We start from the raw sequence: 12,719 nt of genomic DNA, 5'->3' as shown, positions 1-12,719 counted from the left end.
TCTAAAAAATGACAACACTCTTTTTATAAATATGCGTGTGTTATCTGTACACAATGCATACACAGGGGTGCTTGGGCTACTCCTCACATGATGCTATATAGACCATGTAGAGTCAAGGATCAAATCTGAGACTCCCACATGCAAAGCATGCACTCCAGCCTGGAATCTTTTATTTTTTTATAAATTGTTTTTCATTAGTTCACTCAGGGTTTGCACTTGGCTATGCACTCAGGAGTCACTTCTAGTGGGCTCAGGAGAGCATAGGGGATGCCAGGGATCAAACCTAGGTCAGCATGTGCCACTGTACTGTACTGTTGCACTGGCTCTCCAAATTATTTTTAATTGACCTTATTTTGCTCCTATTTGTATTTTGACAATAAAACAGCTGCCATTTGAGTGGGAAGATCTTGTTGCTCTGGTGGTATATCAATTCTAAGGCATCCGGCCTGCATCTTCTACAGACTGGATCATTGATGACATCAGTTTCTTTTGTTTAATTTCCATCATATTTTATTCAGCCACTCATTTCTGAAGACTCTGACTTGATTTTCACCTGTTAAGTAACCCCATATGCTAGCCCCATTCTGTTCTCTCTCCTTTTCCTCGTTTTCCAGGTGTCTGCTTTCTGCCACCTGCCTGTCAAACCTAATTGCAGCCTGGAGAGGCCTGTGGTGAGGCAGTGCCTGGCCTCACCATCCCTCAGGAATCAGAGGCAGGTGGATTGTGCTTGTGGCCCTGGAGCCATGTCAGTAACTGCTGCAGCTCCCTGATTCTAAGAGCTGGTTCACCTCAGGCCCTAATATGTTTAAAGTCTTGGGCAGTTTAGTCTCAGAATAGGAATGTCAAGAATAATACAATTTGGGCCATTATGTCAATGGAAACTAACCTCCAGTTCTACTGCTCATTTTATATAGAAATTGGTGACATGTTTACTATTTTTAGTTTCCTTCAAAGTATAGTGCTTTAAAATAATTTTCATGAGTGTTCATTTTTTTCTTTCACAATGGAGCAACATTACTGTCATTGAATTGCTAATTATATATACAGTTGAACATTGCTTCTTTGATAGCATTTAAATTTTGGTCTCATGCCTAAAGCTTCGAAAAATTAAAGGTGAGATACAAGATCCCAAAGACAACCAGTATAGGATTCTGGGGTTCATTTTAGCAAATGAATATTTTTCATTCAAATCAGAAGCACAAGTTGTAGTATTGTAGTTGTTGTATTGTAAGTCTCCTGAGTTTAATATTTTTATTATTATGAAAATATTTTTCTATAGGCTTAAAGTGATATGTTCTTAATTATTTTGGAAAATAAATCACCCTTAATCTAAAATTGCATCAAGTAGCACTGTTACTAGAAGTATTATTCTCTAACATTTCTAATAAACATGACTATAATTCAACACAAAACTACAAGAATGCTTTCTGTATAAAATACTTCTCTAGGGCCCGGAGAAATAGCACAGCGGCGTTTGCCTTGCAATCAGCCGATACAGGACCTAAGGGTTGGTTCGAATCCCAGTGTCCCATATGGTCCCCCTTGCCTGCCAGGAGCTATTTCTGAGCAGACAGCCAGGAGTAACCCCTGAGCACCGCCGGGTATGGTCCCAAAACCAAAAATAAATAAATAAATAAATAAATAAATAAATAAATAAATAAATAAATAAATAAATAAATAATACTTCTCTAATGACATTCAAATTTTAAATGTTAATATTTTGCCATACTTATTTTTCTTTCTTTTTTTTGTTTTTTGTTTTTTTTTTGTTTGTTTTGTTTTTGGGTCACACCCGGTAACGCTCAGGGGTTACTCCTGGCTATACAGTCAGAAGTGGCTCCTGGTTTGGGGGACCATATGGGACACCGGGGGATCAAACTGCAGTCCATTCTAGGCTAGCGCTGACAAGACAGGCACCTTACCTCTAGCGCCACCGCGCCGGCCCCATTATTTTTCATTTTTATCCTTAACTTGCATGTGTATTTGTTTATATTGAAATACAATTGAGATTATATTATAAATGCAATTTCATAATATATCTTTTCATAATATTTTAAATGTATTCTCATGTCAAAATTGTATTATTATTATTATTTGATTGGGAGTCCATACTCAATAGTACTCAGGATTTATTCCTGATTTGATGCTCAGAGATCACTGTTGATGGTACTTAAGGGGTGCTGGAATTGAATTCAGGTCAGTCATATACTAGGCAAGTTCCCTACCCATTGTATTATCTTTCCAGCCCCCAGAAAAATTTTAGTCCTTTGTGGAATGCTCAATTTGTTCTAGTACATGAACATATTTTTTTAAAATAGGGATTATTCTATTCCTATTTTGCATTGTACTTTTTAATTTTTCATTTGTTTTGGGCCACATGTAGTGTTGTGCAGGGCTTATTTCTAGTTCTCAGGGAAAACTTCTGGTAGTGTGATCCTTGAGTGCTACCAGGAATCTAACCCAGGTTGTCTGTTTGTCAGGTAAGGACCCTGGCTACCACTATATTATCTACCCATTTATACACACACACACACACACACACACACACACACACACACACACACACACACACACACACACACACATATTTTTTATCTTGTACTTTATAAGTTATTTAAGCATCATGGTTACAAAAATATTCATGGTTGAGTTTCAGTCATTCACTGTGCACTGCTCTTCACCAGTGCACATTTCCTGCCACCAGTATTCCCAGTTTCCTTCTCATATTCTCTCCCCCTCCTCCCTACCTACCTCTTGGCAGACAGTTTACTTCTCTCTCTCTCTCTACTGTTTCTTTTTTCCTTTTTGACATACTTTTCATTAGCAATATTTTTAAACATACTATCTCACATAGTATATTTATAAATTCTGTAATGGTTTTCAGCTTTTTTTACATATAAAGATCACCAGACCATGAAATCTATGCTGAAAACTACTCGGACTTAGGGCCCAAAAGAATGTAAGCCCTGAGCACCATGAGATATGTGTGTGTGTGTGTGTGTGTGTGTGTGTGTGTGTGTGTGTGTGAGAGAGAGAGAGAGAGAGAGAGAGAGAGAGAGAGAGAGAGAGAGAGAGAGAGAGAAAGAGAGAAAGAGAGAGAGAGAGAGACGGTAATCTGCATAGAGGCAGGCAGGAGGGAGGGGCAGAGGGAAGAGTGGAAAGCAAACTTGGAACATTAGTGGTAGAAAATATGCACTAGTGAAGGGATGGAGGTTGGATATTGTATGATTGAAATTCATTCGTGGACAATATTGTACCTTATCTTATGGTGATTTAATTTAATTTTTTTAATTTATGTTATTTAAAAAACATGTATCACATTTGGCATAGTTGATCATAATGCATTTATTTCCAGGTAAGTTGGACTAAAATTATTAGAAAAGAAGGAAGAGAGGGAAAAAATAGAAAAGAGTACAGCAACAAGCAAATTAGTGAAAATTATTGTATCCCAAATTAGATAATTAAATCATCGTCAGGTTTTGTAAGCTCCTATTGCTGTTGACCATTCAGTTACTTCATTTGTTTCAGAACATTTATTGGCTCCAGATATACAGTGGCATCTATATTGGTGTGTTCCTATAAGGATGACAGTATTAAACAAAAAATGGAGTTGTTGCATGACCACAAATTCAGCCCAATGGTCCAGGAATTTCAAGCACTATTGCTGATAATGCAGCTTTTATGGGACATGTTTTTGGCTGCTAAGTTTCCAGAAATATGAGAAGGCAGGGGGAAGGTGCCTGCACTCACCTAAAATAAAAAAAGTGCTGGTGACATTATCCAAATACTGGCATACCTGTAGTTCTGCTTAGATTGGTGTCTCTGCAGAGAAAGAGCCTTAGAGGAGTGTGATGCAGGGCTATTGGAAGCAGTGATTGTGGCTGAGGGATGCAGCAGGTGTGGCTTTAGTAGGCTTTAGTAGACTTGGCTCACACTCTCCTCCTGCAGTTGTTTGGATTGCAGCTGTTAGGGCTTCTAGAAATACAAGAAAGAGGGGGGGGGGGGAGTGTAGAGTTTGTAACACTCCAAAACAAAGTCCTGGTGAAATACCAGTAGATATGGAGTTTTGGTTAGATTGGTGTCTCAGAGAGTCATAGAGGAGTGGTGAAGCAGGGCCATTGGCAAAGCGGTGATTGTTCAATTAAATAATTATTTACTTAAAAATTGTTTTTCTCGGGGCTGGAGAGGTAGCATGGAGGTAAGGCATTCGAATCCTGGCATCCCATATGGGGCCCTGAGCCTGCCAGGACCGATTTCTGAGCATAGAGCCAGGAGTAACCCCTGAGCGCTGCCAGGTGTGACCCAAAAACCAAAAAAAAAAAAAAAAGAAAAAAAAAAGAAAGAAAGAAACTTGCTTTGTGGGGCCGGAGAGTAAGGCATTTGCCTTGCATGCACAAGTTCTGTGGTTTAAATCCTGGCATCCCATATAGTCCCTGAGCCTGCGAGGAGCAATTTGTGAGCATAGAGCTAGGAGTAACCCCTGAGTACTGCTGGGTGTGACTCAAAAAACTAAAAAAAAAAAAAAAAAAATTTTTTTCTTTCATATATTGTGTTTGTTATTAGCTTCCTTTCTTCCTTTTTCTTCCTTCCTTTCTTTTTCTTTTTTCTTTCTTTTTTTCTCCTTTCCTTCCCTTCCCTTCCCTTCCCATTTCCTTCCCTTCCCATTTCATTCCCTTTCCATTTCATTTCCTTTCCATTCCACTGATTTTTTCCCTCCTATTGATTACTCAAAGACAACTAAGCTCCAGATCAAAAACCTGCTCAAAAAGTATATGTTATCTACTAATTAAGTGTTACGGTTGAAAATGAAGTGAACCTGGGCTTTAGGCTCTAGATTATGTCCAGATCTTGGCACTTCCACTACGAGTTGAGCTGTAATTTTTGTAAGCCTTCTTAGTAATTTTCAGCATCTGCAAAGAGCTATTACTGTTACCTTGCTTAATTTGGGGAAGAAATAAAAGGCAAACATGTAAAACAGTTCGTGTCTAGCATTATAGTGTTATGGTTGTAATCTATATCATTGTTATTACTTTTATTTTTCAGTGCATTAAGTACCAAACTAGAGATTGTTTTAAGTGCCAGAAAGCCCCATATAAGGGACAACAAGTAGTCCTACTTTCTATATAATACACTTAGTTCTCTATCTCCCTTGTATCTTTATGTCTATACTTCTTTGTGTCTCTGGTTGTTTGTTTTAAGAAAACCAATTATTTGTAGATACACTTTCATTCTTTTTCTTCTTACTCATTCTTGTTTAATTCCCTAAATTTATGACTCTTCCAAGGTTTCATTCTATTCTATTTTGTTCCCATCCTTCCCTCCCTTTCTTTTTTTCCCTCCACCTCTAAAAAAAAAAAACAAACACCAAAACTCCACCACCATCCATCAATCCCCACTGCTTCAGCTATCACCTCTGTGAAGATGCTTCCCAAATCTATATCCACAGCATTTCCAGCTGCCTGCTGGGCATCTCCATCTGGATGTCCAACTTGCATTCAAAGTTCACATGTTTTCAACTGAGCTCATTAATTCCCCATTAATACTCCTCTCCAGTCCCCAATAATGTATCATCACCTCTGCAAACAGGTTTGGATCTTCAGTTCAGCCTGTATCCTTCCTTTGCTTTCCCACCCCCTTTCTGATGTCTCTTTCATGCAGTCGGTTGGCCAGACTTGCTTGCTCTCCATCATCAGCTTTTCCTTTCCATCCCTGCTGCCACTGCTCTAATGGAGGCCCTCATTATCTTCCACCTGGACTCTTGGAAACTGCTCGTGACTGATCCTCTCTCCTTTCCCCTGCACCCAACATGCTACAGCTGAGTAGCAGAGACCCAGGGAAAATTTTCGTCTTCAAGTATACTTGCTTGACTCCCGTGCTGACAAACCTGCTATGCCTTCAGAATTTCTGCAGAAGTTAAGTCCCAAGTCTAAACCCGATTTTGAAGGTCCTCATGAAGCTTCACTCTCGAAGCTGTCTCTTTATGACCATATTGCTTTCACACCTTTTCTTGAAAGGAAATATCCTTTATTTCCACAACTCCCAAATCTGCTCCCCATTCTTCTGTCTTATTGTTGCTGATCTTATTTCTCCTACATTTCCTTCTTTCTGTTCAAATAGCCTGAGTCCACCCCAGCCTCAATTCGCTCTGGGAAATTTCATCACCTTTCCGTCTGAATTGCATGTCTGCCTTGAGGGCTTATCTCAACAAATCAGTTTTCACTGTGTACTAACCAGCTTTTTAAAAAAAAATTATTTAAACAATTGAGATTTAAAAAGTTATTCATAGTTGGGTTTTGGACAGAAATATTTCAGGACTAATTCCACCACCAGTGTCAGCCTCCTTTCCAGAGTTCATCCTATGTCTCTACCGCCAGCCCCAGTCTTGATAGCATACTAGGCACCTTTTTAAGTTTAGGTTATTAAAGTTTGGATCTCATGATTAGTTCTGTCCTTTCTTTCTTTTTTTTTTTTTGGGAGGGGGGACACACCCATTTGATGCTCAGGGGTTACTCCTGGCTAAGTGCTCAGAAATTGCCCCTGGCTTGGGGGGACCATATGGGGGGGGGAATCGAACCGTGGTCCTTCCTTGGCTAGTGCTTGTAAGGCAGACACCTTACCTCTAGCGCCACCTCACTGGCCCCAGTTCTGTCTTTTCTTAACACCACCAATGCACCTGGGGCTCCTTAGTCCCCTGCCCCGTCATTTCATATGTGTTTTGCTCTTCCTCCATTCAATTTCTTTTCTTCTCACTATAACCTGCAATCTAGAGTATTCTTGACAACCTCCCGTTTAAGCCTTTGCATTTCTTCATGCAATTATTCTAAATACCACCTTTAAGTGATATCATCTTGTATTTATTTTTTTTCTGGCTTACTTCATTCAACATCTACTAGTTTCATCCATGTTGCATCAGATACATAATTGTATCCTTCCTTACAGCTATATACTATTCCATTGTGTACTTGTACCATATCTTCATGATCCACTTGTCTGTTTTTGGACATCTGGGCTTATTCCATCTCTTAGCTATTGTACTGAGTGCTCCAATGAATAGTGGTGTGCATACATACTTTTGGATGAATATTTTTCTGTCCTGGGAATAGATACCCAAAAGCAGGATTGCTGGGTCATATGGCAGTTTAATTCTAAGTTTTTAGTTTTCTCAATTTACTAAGTTTATCCTCCATACTACTTTCCATAGGAGTTAGACCAGGCAAAATTCCTACCAGTAGTAGATGATAGTTTCTTTTCCAACACATCTCCACCAACACAAATTGTCCCATATGTATATAAAAATATATAAGTTTTGGAGCCACACCTGGTGATGCTCAGGGGTTACTCCTGGCTGTGTGCTCAGAAATCGCTCCTGGCTTGAGGGACCATATGGGATGCCAGGGGATCGAACCACGGTCTGTCCTAGGTCAGCCACATGCAAGGCAAATGCCCTACTGTTGCACCACTGCTCCAGCCCCGTCCCTGATATTTTTGATATGTGCTATCCTAATTTTTATCTTGATTTGGATTTTCCTAATGATAAGTGATAAAGAGCATATTTTCATGTACCTGTTGGCCATCTGTTACCAACCAGCTTTTTTTTATGGCTCAGATATCTTTATCTGTTCCCTATATTGTTTAATTATTTTAAAGGTATTATTATGGCAGTTTAACCTAATTTTTTTGTGTACTTTGCATGCTTGATACATACAAGTTGAAGAAGTGGCATCTGAGAGGCTATATGGAAAGATGCCACAGCTGTGAGTGGGAATTTGGTTAAGTAAGAGAGACTAACTAAACTGAAAAGTTAAGATGACATAGTGAGAACTGTAGTTATCTATATAAACCATATGTGGGGAGAGAATAGAGTTTGTTGTACAATGTCACCTATTCAGCTCTCATATTTATGAAATTAAACAGATATTAGAATATATATGTTGGGGTCAGAGTGGAGGCACGGAGCGGTAATGCATCTGCCTTGCTGGGGCGATTTCTGAGCACATAGCCAGGAGTAACCTCTGAGCGTCACTGGGTGTGGCCAAAAAAATAATAAGAATATATATGTTAACTGAATGTTATTATATTACAAATTGAAGACAAATTTTAGAGGGGACCCATTTTTGTGCCCACTCCATTAAAATTAGAGACTTTTCAGAATATTATTTAATATTAGTGGCATACTCTTATTGGCTGATACTTTAGAACTACATAGTATCTACTGTCTGTTAAAATTGAATTGAGATATTATTTTAGTTATTATTTCAGATTTTCTACATCTCTAGATTGTTCACCAAGCTACTCTCATATTTCTCATTGATGCCTATAAAAAATCTCTTAATGAATCAGACCCACTTTATTTTCTTTTCCTCCCTTTATCTAGATTTTATTTCCACACTGATTGCAGAGGATTGGATATGTGTTGGGGAACAGAGTTATGTTTTTGATATCAGATATGTTGCTAATTGCTTGGTGAAATATTTTAGTAGTTTTGTATTGTTCTTTGATACAAAGATTTCTGGCCTTATTTCCCATGGACCTCCCAGCCTGGCATCTGACATTATTGAGCATTTGTGCACCCTCCCCTGTATGAAAGATCCACAGACTTATTTGGCCTATCTAGCCCTTTAAAAAAAAAATCGGGGGTTGGAGAGGTGGCGCAAGGGGTAGGGCGTTTGCCTTGCCCTAGCTAGTCTAGGATGTAATCGAGGTTTGATCCCTGGACGTCCCATATCACCCCAAGCCAGGAGCAATTTCTGAGCACATAGCCAGGAGTAACCTCTGAGCGTCACCGGGTGTGCCCAAAACAAAAAACAAAACAAAACATAACAAAAAATAAAATAAAATAAAATCACTCAGTGTCCCTCTGGAAATCAACTTTCTTTAAGCAGATAAGCAAAGGGCACTCTGCTCTCCTCGGTTGTACCCTGAGCTTCGACCACCCTCTTTGGTCATCCAGTGCCTCCACAAATATTCCCCCCTTAGCAGGAAGTGGTGGAAAGGAGAAGTAATAAGTAATGTCGTTTCACCCAATTTTGGAAACTGATAAAGATTCTTTCTTGGGTCAGTAACTCAGCCATCCCTTTCTCAAGGAAATGAACTTTTCTGGTGCAGTTACTGTCTCTAAGAAGAGTTCTGAAAGCACCATTTTTTTTTTTCACCTATAGCATTTGTGATGGCTACCATTTTACTTTTATCTGTGATTCTTTCTCTAGTTATCTCTAATGGTAAACTTTAAAAGCTCATGCTATTGCATCTGTGTCTAGCACAGTGTCTGGTGCTCCATCAGTATTGGTACAGTGAATGCTGCTTGTTGTATCAGCTAAAAGGACAGCAATGCTGCAGAACTTTAGTGATAAGGATTAGAAGATAAGAAAATTGCCTTTATACTACTTTCATGACACTTTGCAATAGTTACAAATGGTTTTTATAATTATTGTACTCTAAGTTGTAGAGGATTTGATAAATGTGGGAAAGTGAGATCATAAAATGCTGAAGAAGGAACCTTGATGTCAGGAACCTGACTTTACTGTTTATGTAAGAGTTTGCAGCTTCCTGAATATCTCTTCACAAAGGGTTTGGCATCAGTAGAGGCTGCTCTGTTTTTTAATGCCTTCATGTTGAAACAGAATTAGTCTGCTTGCTCAGGGCTTATTCTTTGCTCTATGTAGAGAGATCACTCCTGGTGGCCCAGAGGAGTTGAGTGGCTACTCCTAGTTCTGTGCTAAGGGTTGTATTACACTGCCAAGGATTAATCCCAGGATCCCTTCAGGGGTCTCAAATTCAATTTACCTGGGGGCCACAGGAGGCAAAGTCGGTGATCCTTGAGTGCAAAGTCAGTAGTAGTCCTTGAACATTGGGGGGTGTGACCCAAACAACTAAAACAAAACAAAACAAAAATGATTCCTCTAAGGCAGGACCACAAAAATGTTGTACGGAGGGCCGTTTGCAGACCCCTGCAGTATGTAAAGCAATCACTCTGGCCCTTGAACTATCCATCTCATTGATGTTGTGAGTTTTAAATAAGGTTCTGTTATTCACAAGAAGGAAAACACAACTCACCAGTGATCTGTCTTCCTGCCCCACTGTCTGTGAGCATCATGCCCATCATCTAGTAGGCATGCACCTCATTTTTCACTGAGTAAACTTTCTTTTTAATTCTCCAGGAAAACATCCATAGTTTAAGATTGGTCTTATTTTATTTTATTTTATTTATTTTTTGTTTTTTGGGTCATACCCGGCAGCACTCAGGGGTTCCTCCTGGCTCTATGCTCAGAAATCGCTCCTGGCAGGTTCGGAGGACCATTTGGGATGCCAGGATTTGAACCATCATCCTTCTGCATGCAAGGCAAACACCTTACCTCCATGCCATCTCTCTAGCCCCTTAAGATGGATTTTAAGTCATTGCCAGTGTTCTTCTAAAAGAAAGCTACCAAGGAAATCATTAGTATGTGAAGTATGCCCTGGACTGTCTAAGATAGTCTCAAATATAAAATCCTATGGTTGCTTTATGCTCAAGATCAAAACTTTTTATTCTTTCAGTTGTGAGCTTTTTATGTTTTAAGCTATGGACATTATCAATGTATCTTCACACTTTTTTAAAGGGTGTTAATAGAGTGAATTTAAAAGTGGTGTTTTGAAAACAGTTATTTAATTTACTTGAGCTGTTAATATACTCTGGGTTGCACTATGGTCAGAATGAATGGTAGTAGGGGATCTATTTCTGATGGCTCTCTGATTTCCACCAACCAGTCCATTACAGTTTCTTCTTTTGACCTTTTCAGTTTAATGCATTCTGAAAGTGGCATGTGTTTTAATGACATATAATATTTGGGAAAGTGGGGGCCGGAGAGGTGGCGCTAGAGGTAAGGTGTCTGCCTTGCAAGCGCTAGCCAAGGAAGGACCGCGGTTCGATCCCCCAGCATTCCATATGGTCCCCACAAGCCAGGGGCAATTTCTGAGTGCTTAGCCAAGAATAACCCCTGAGCACCAAACAGGTGTGGCCCAAAAATCCAAAAAAAAAAATAATTTTTTTTTGGGAAGGTAAAGGAAAATGTTTTATTAACTTTCATTGTTTGGGGAAGTAGAACAGAAAACACAGGACGTTGCATGTGCAGATAACTTAGAAGTAGAGGAGTAGAAGAAAATATTAGTGAGGGAAACAACAGATGACCAAAACAAGTAGTAAGAAGGAGAATGTGATATAATATGCTCATCACCTAGTCTCCTTCCCAGTACTCCGCATGTTCTGTACTTGACTCTCGTGGTCACCATTAGACAGTGGCTGTGCAAAGTAGATGTCAATGATTTTGTAGAAGAGGTGGCAATCTCGAGTCAGTTATTCAGCTGGGGAAAAACAAAAAGATATAAAACTCGGTATCAAAAGTGCACAGTTCTTATTTGACTTAGTAAATAGTTTTTTCTATTAATTTAAACAGTGAGTTCAGACTCTAAAGCCACATGACCTGGGTTCAAATCCTGCCTCAGCCATGGCTCTCCCACCCACCAGCCATGCCTAAGTTGCTTGATCTCTGTGTGCCTCATTCTATTCATTGGTATATTCAGGAAAATTATGGTACCTTCCTCTTAGTATCATTTTGTCTTCATGTAGCTATTATAGTAAATACCTAGAATATAAAGTACTCTGTATATGGGGCTAGAGAAATACTGCAGGGGTAGTAAGATGATGGATTGCCTTACAAGTGGCTGACTCCAATTTAATCCATGGCATCCACATATAGTCCCCTCCGTCAGCATCAGTATTGATCCTGATAATAGAGCCAGGAGTATCTCCTGAGGACAGCTGTTTGTGGCCCCCAAATAGAAATAAACCCAGAAAGGAATCAACAAAGAAGTCATAATAATTCACAAATGTATTGTCTTTCACCATATATGCGGGACCTCAGCATTATGGTGGTGCTAGGGGCCTGCCTATAGGCTAGCCATACCTGGTGATTGGAGGCATTGAACTTAGTACTTTGAGCATGCAAGGCTCTTGAACCTTGACTTCTGAGCAACCTTCCTAGACCCTGTAGTAGAAATTATATTTTGAAAAGTAGAGAAATTTGATCCTTATAGAAAAACAAACAAAAAACACAAACAAAACAACAATGGCATTCTAAGTTTTAGCTTTGAAGTTTAGAATAATAATGCTTAGAATTAATAATATGATGTTAGTTTGGATCCGAGTCACAGCACCAAAAAAAAAAAAAAAAAAGAAATAATATGATGTAATGGGAATATTTTTTTCTGATTTTTTAAATTTTATTTGCCAAATAAAATTTTGAATCATTTGGATTTGGTTTAATCTTTTCATTCTCTGAGCATATTAATTGTCATTGAGAAATAATTTTTCTCTCTTATCCTCACAAATACTATCATTTCATCCAAGGTATACTGTTTGTATTTCAGTTGCTACAAATTACAATTAAACGAAAACTTTAATGGTTTCCTCTAGCTATCAGAATGAACAGATTAGGTACAATATAGGATATAGACAATGGGAAAATCTAGAAAGAGGAAGAAATAAGATCATCAAACTTTACAGTTTAACACTGTCACTATTAAAATTGTCTAGAGGCCGGTGCGATAGTACAGTAGTTACTGTGTTTGCCTTGCATGTGGCCAGCCAGAGTTCAATCCATGACACATATGGGTCCCCTAGCACAACCAGGAGTGATCCCTGAGTACCAACCATTGAGTGTCGCCCCAAAACAAATAATAATAAT

General features: G+C 39.0%; 1 protein-coding gene across 1 annotated transcript in view; it reads left to right on the top strand.

The window, feature by feature from the left end:
• The window catches only part of PDSS2 (decaprenyl diphosphate synthase subunit 2), a 298,925-nt gene that overhangs the window by 102,981 nt on the left and 183,225 nt on the right, over positions 1-12,719 (top strand). The gene's annotated exons all lie outside the window — the stretch shown is intronic.

This window comes from Suncus etruscus, chromosome 4 (genome assembly GCF_024139225.1).
Source record: "Suncus etruscus isolate mSunEtr1 chromosome 4, mSunEtr1.pri.cur, whole genome shotgun sequence".
Lineage (NCBI taxonomy): Eukaryota > Metazoa > Chordata > Mammalia > Eulipotyphla > Soricidae > Suncus > Suncus etruscus.
The sequence above is the reverse complement of the archived record's forward strand: the minus strand, read 5'-3'. Positions and strand labels throughout refer to the sequence as shown.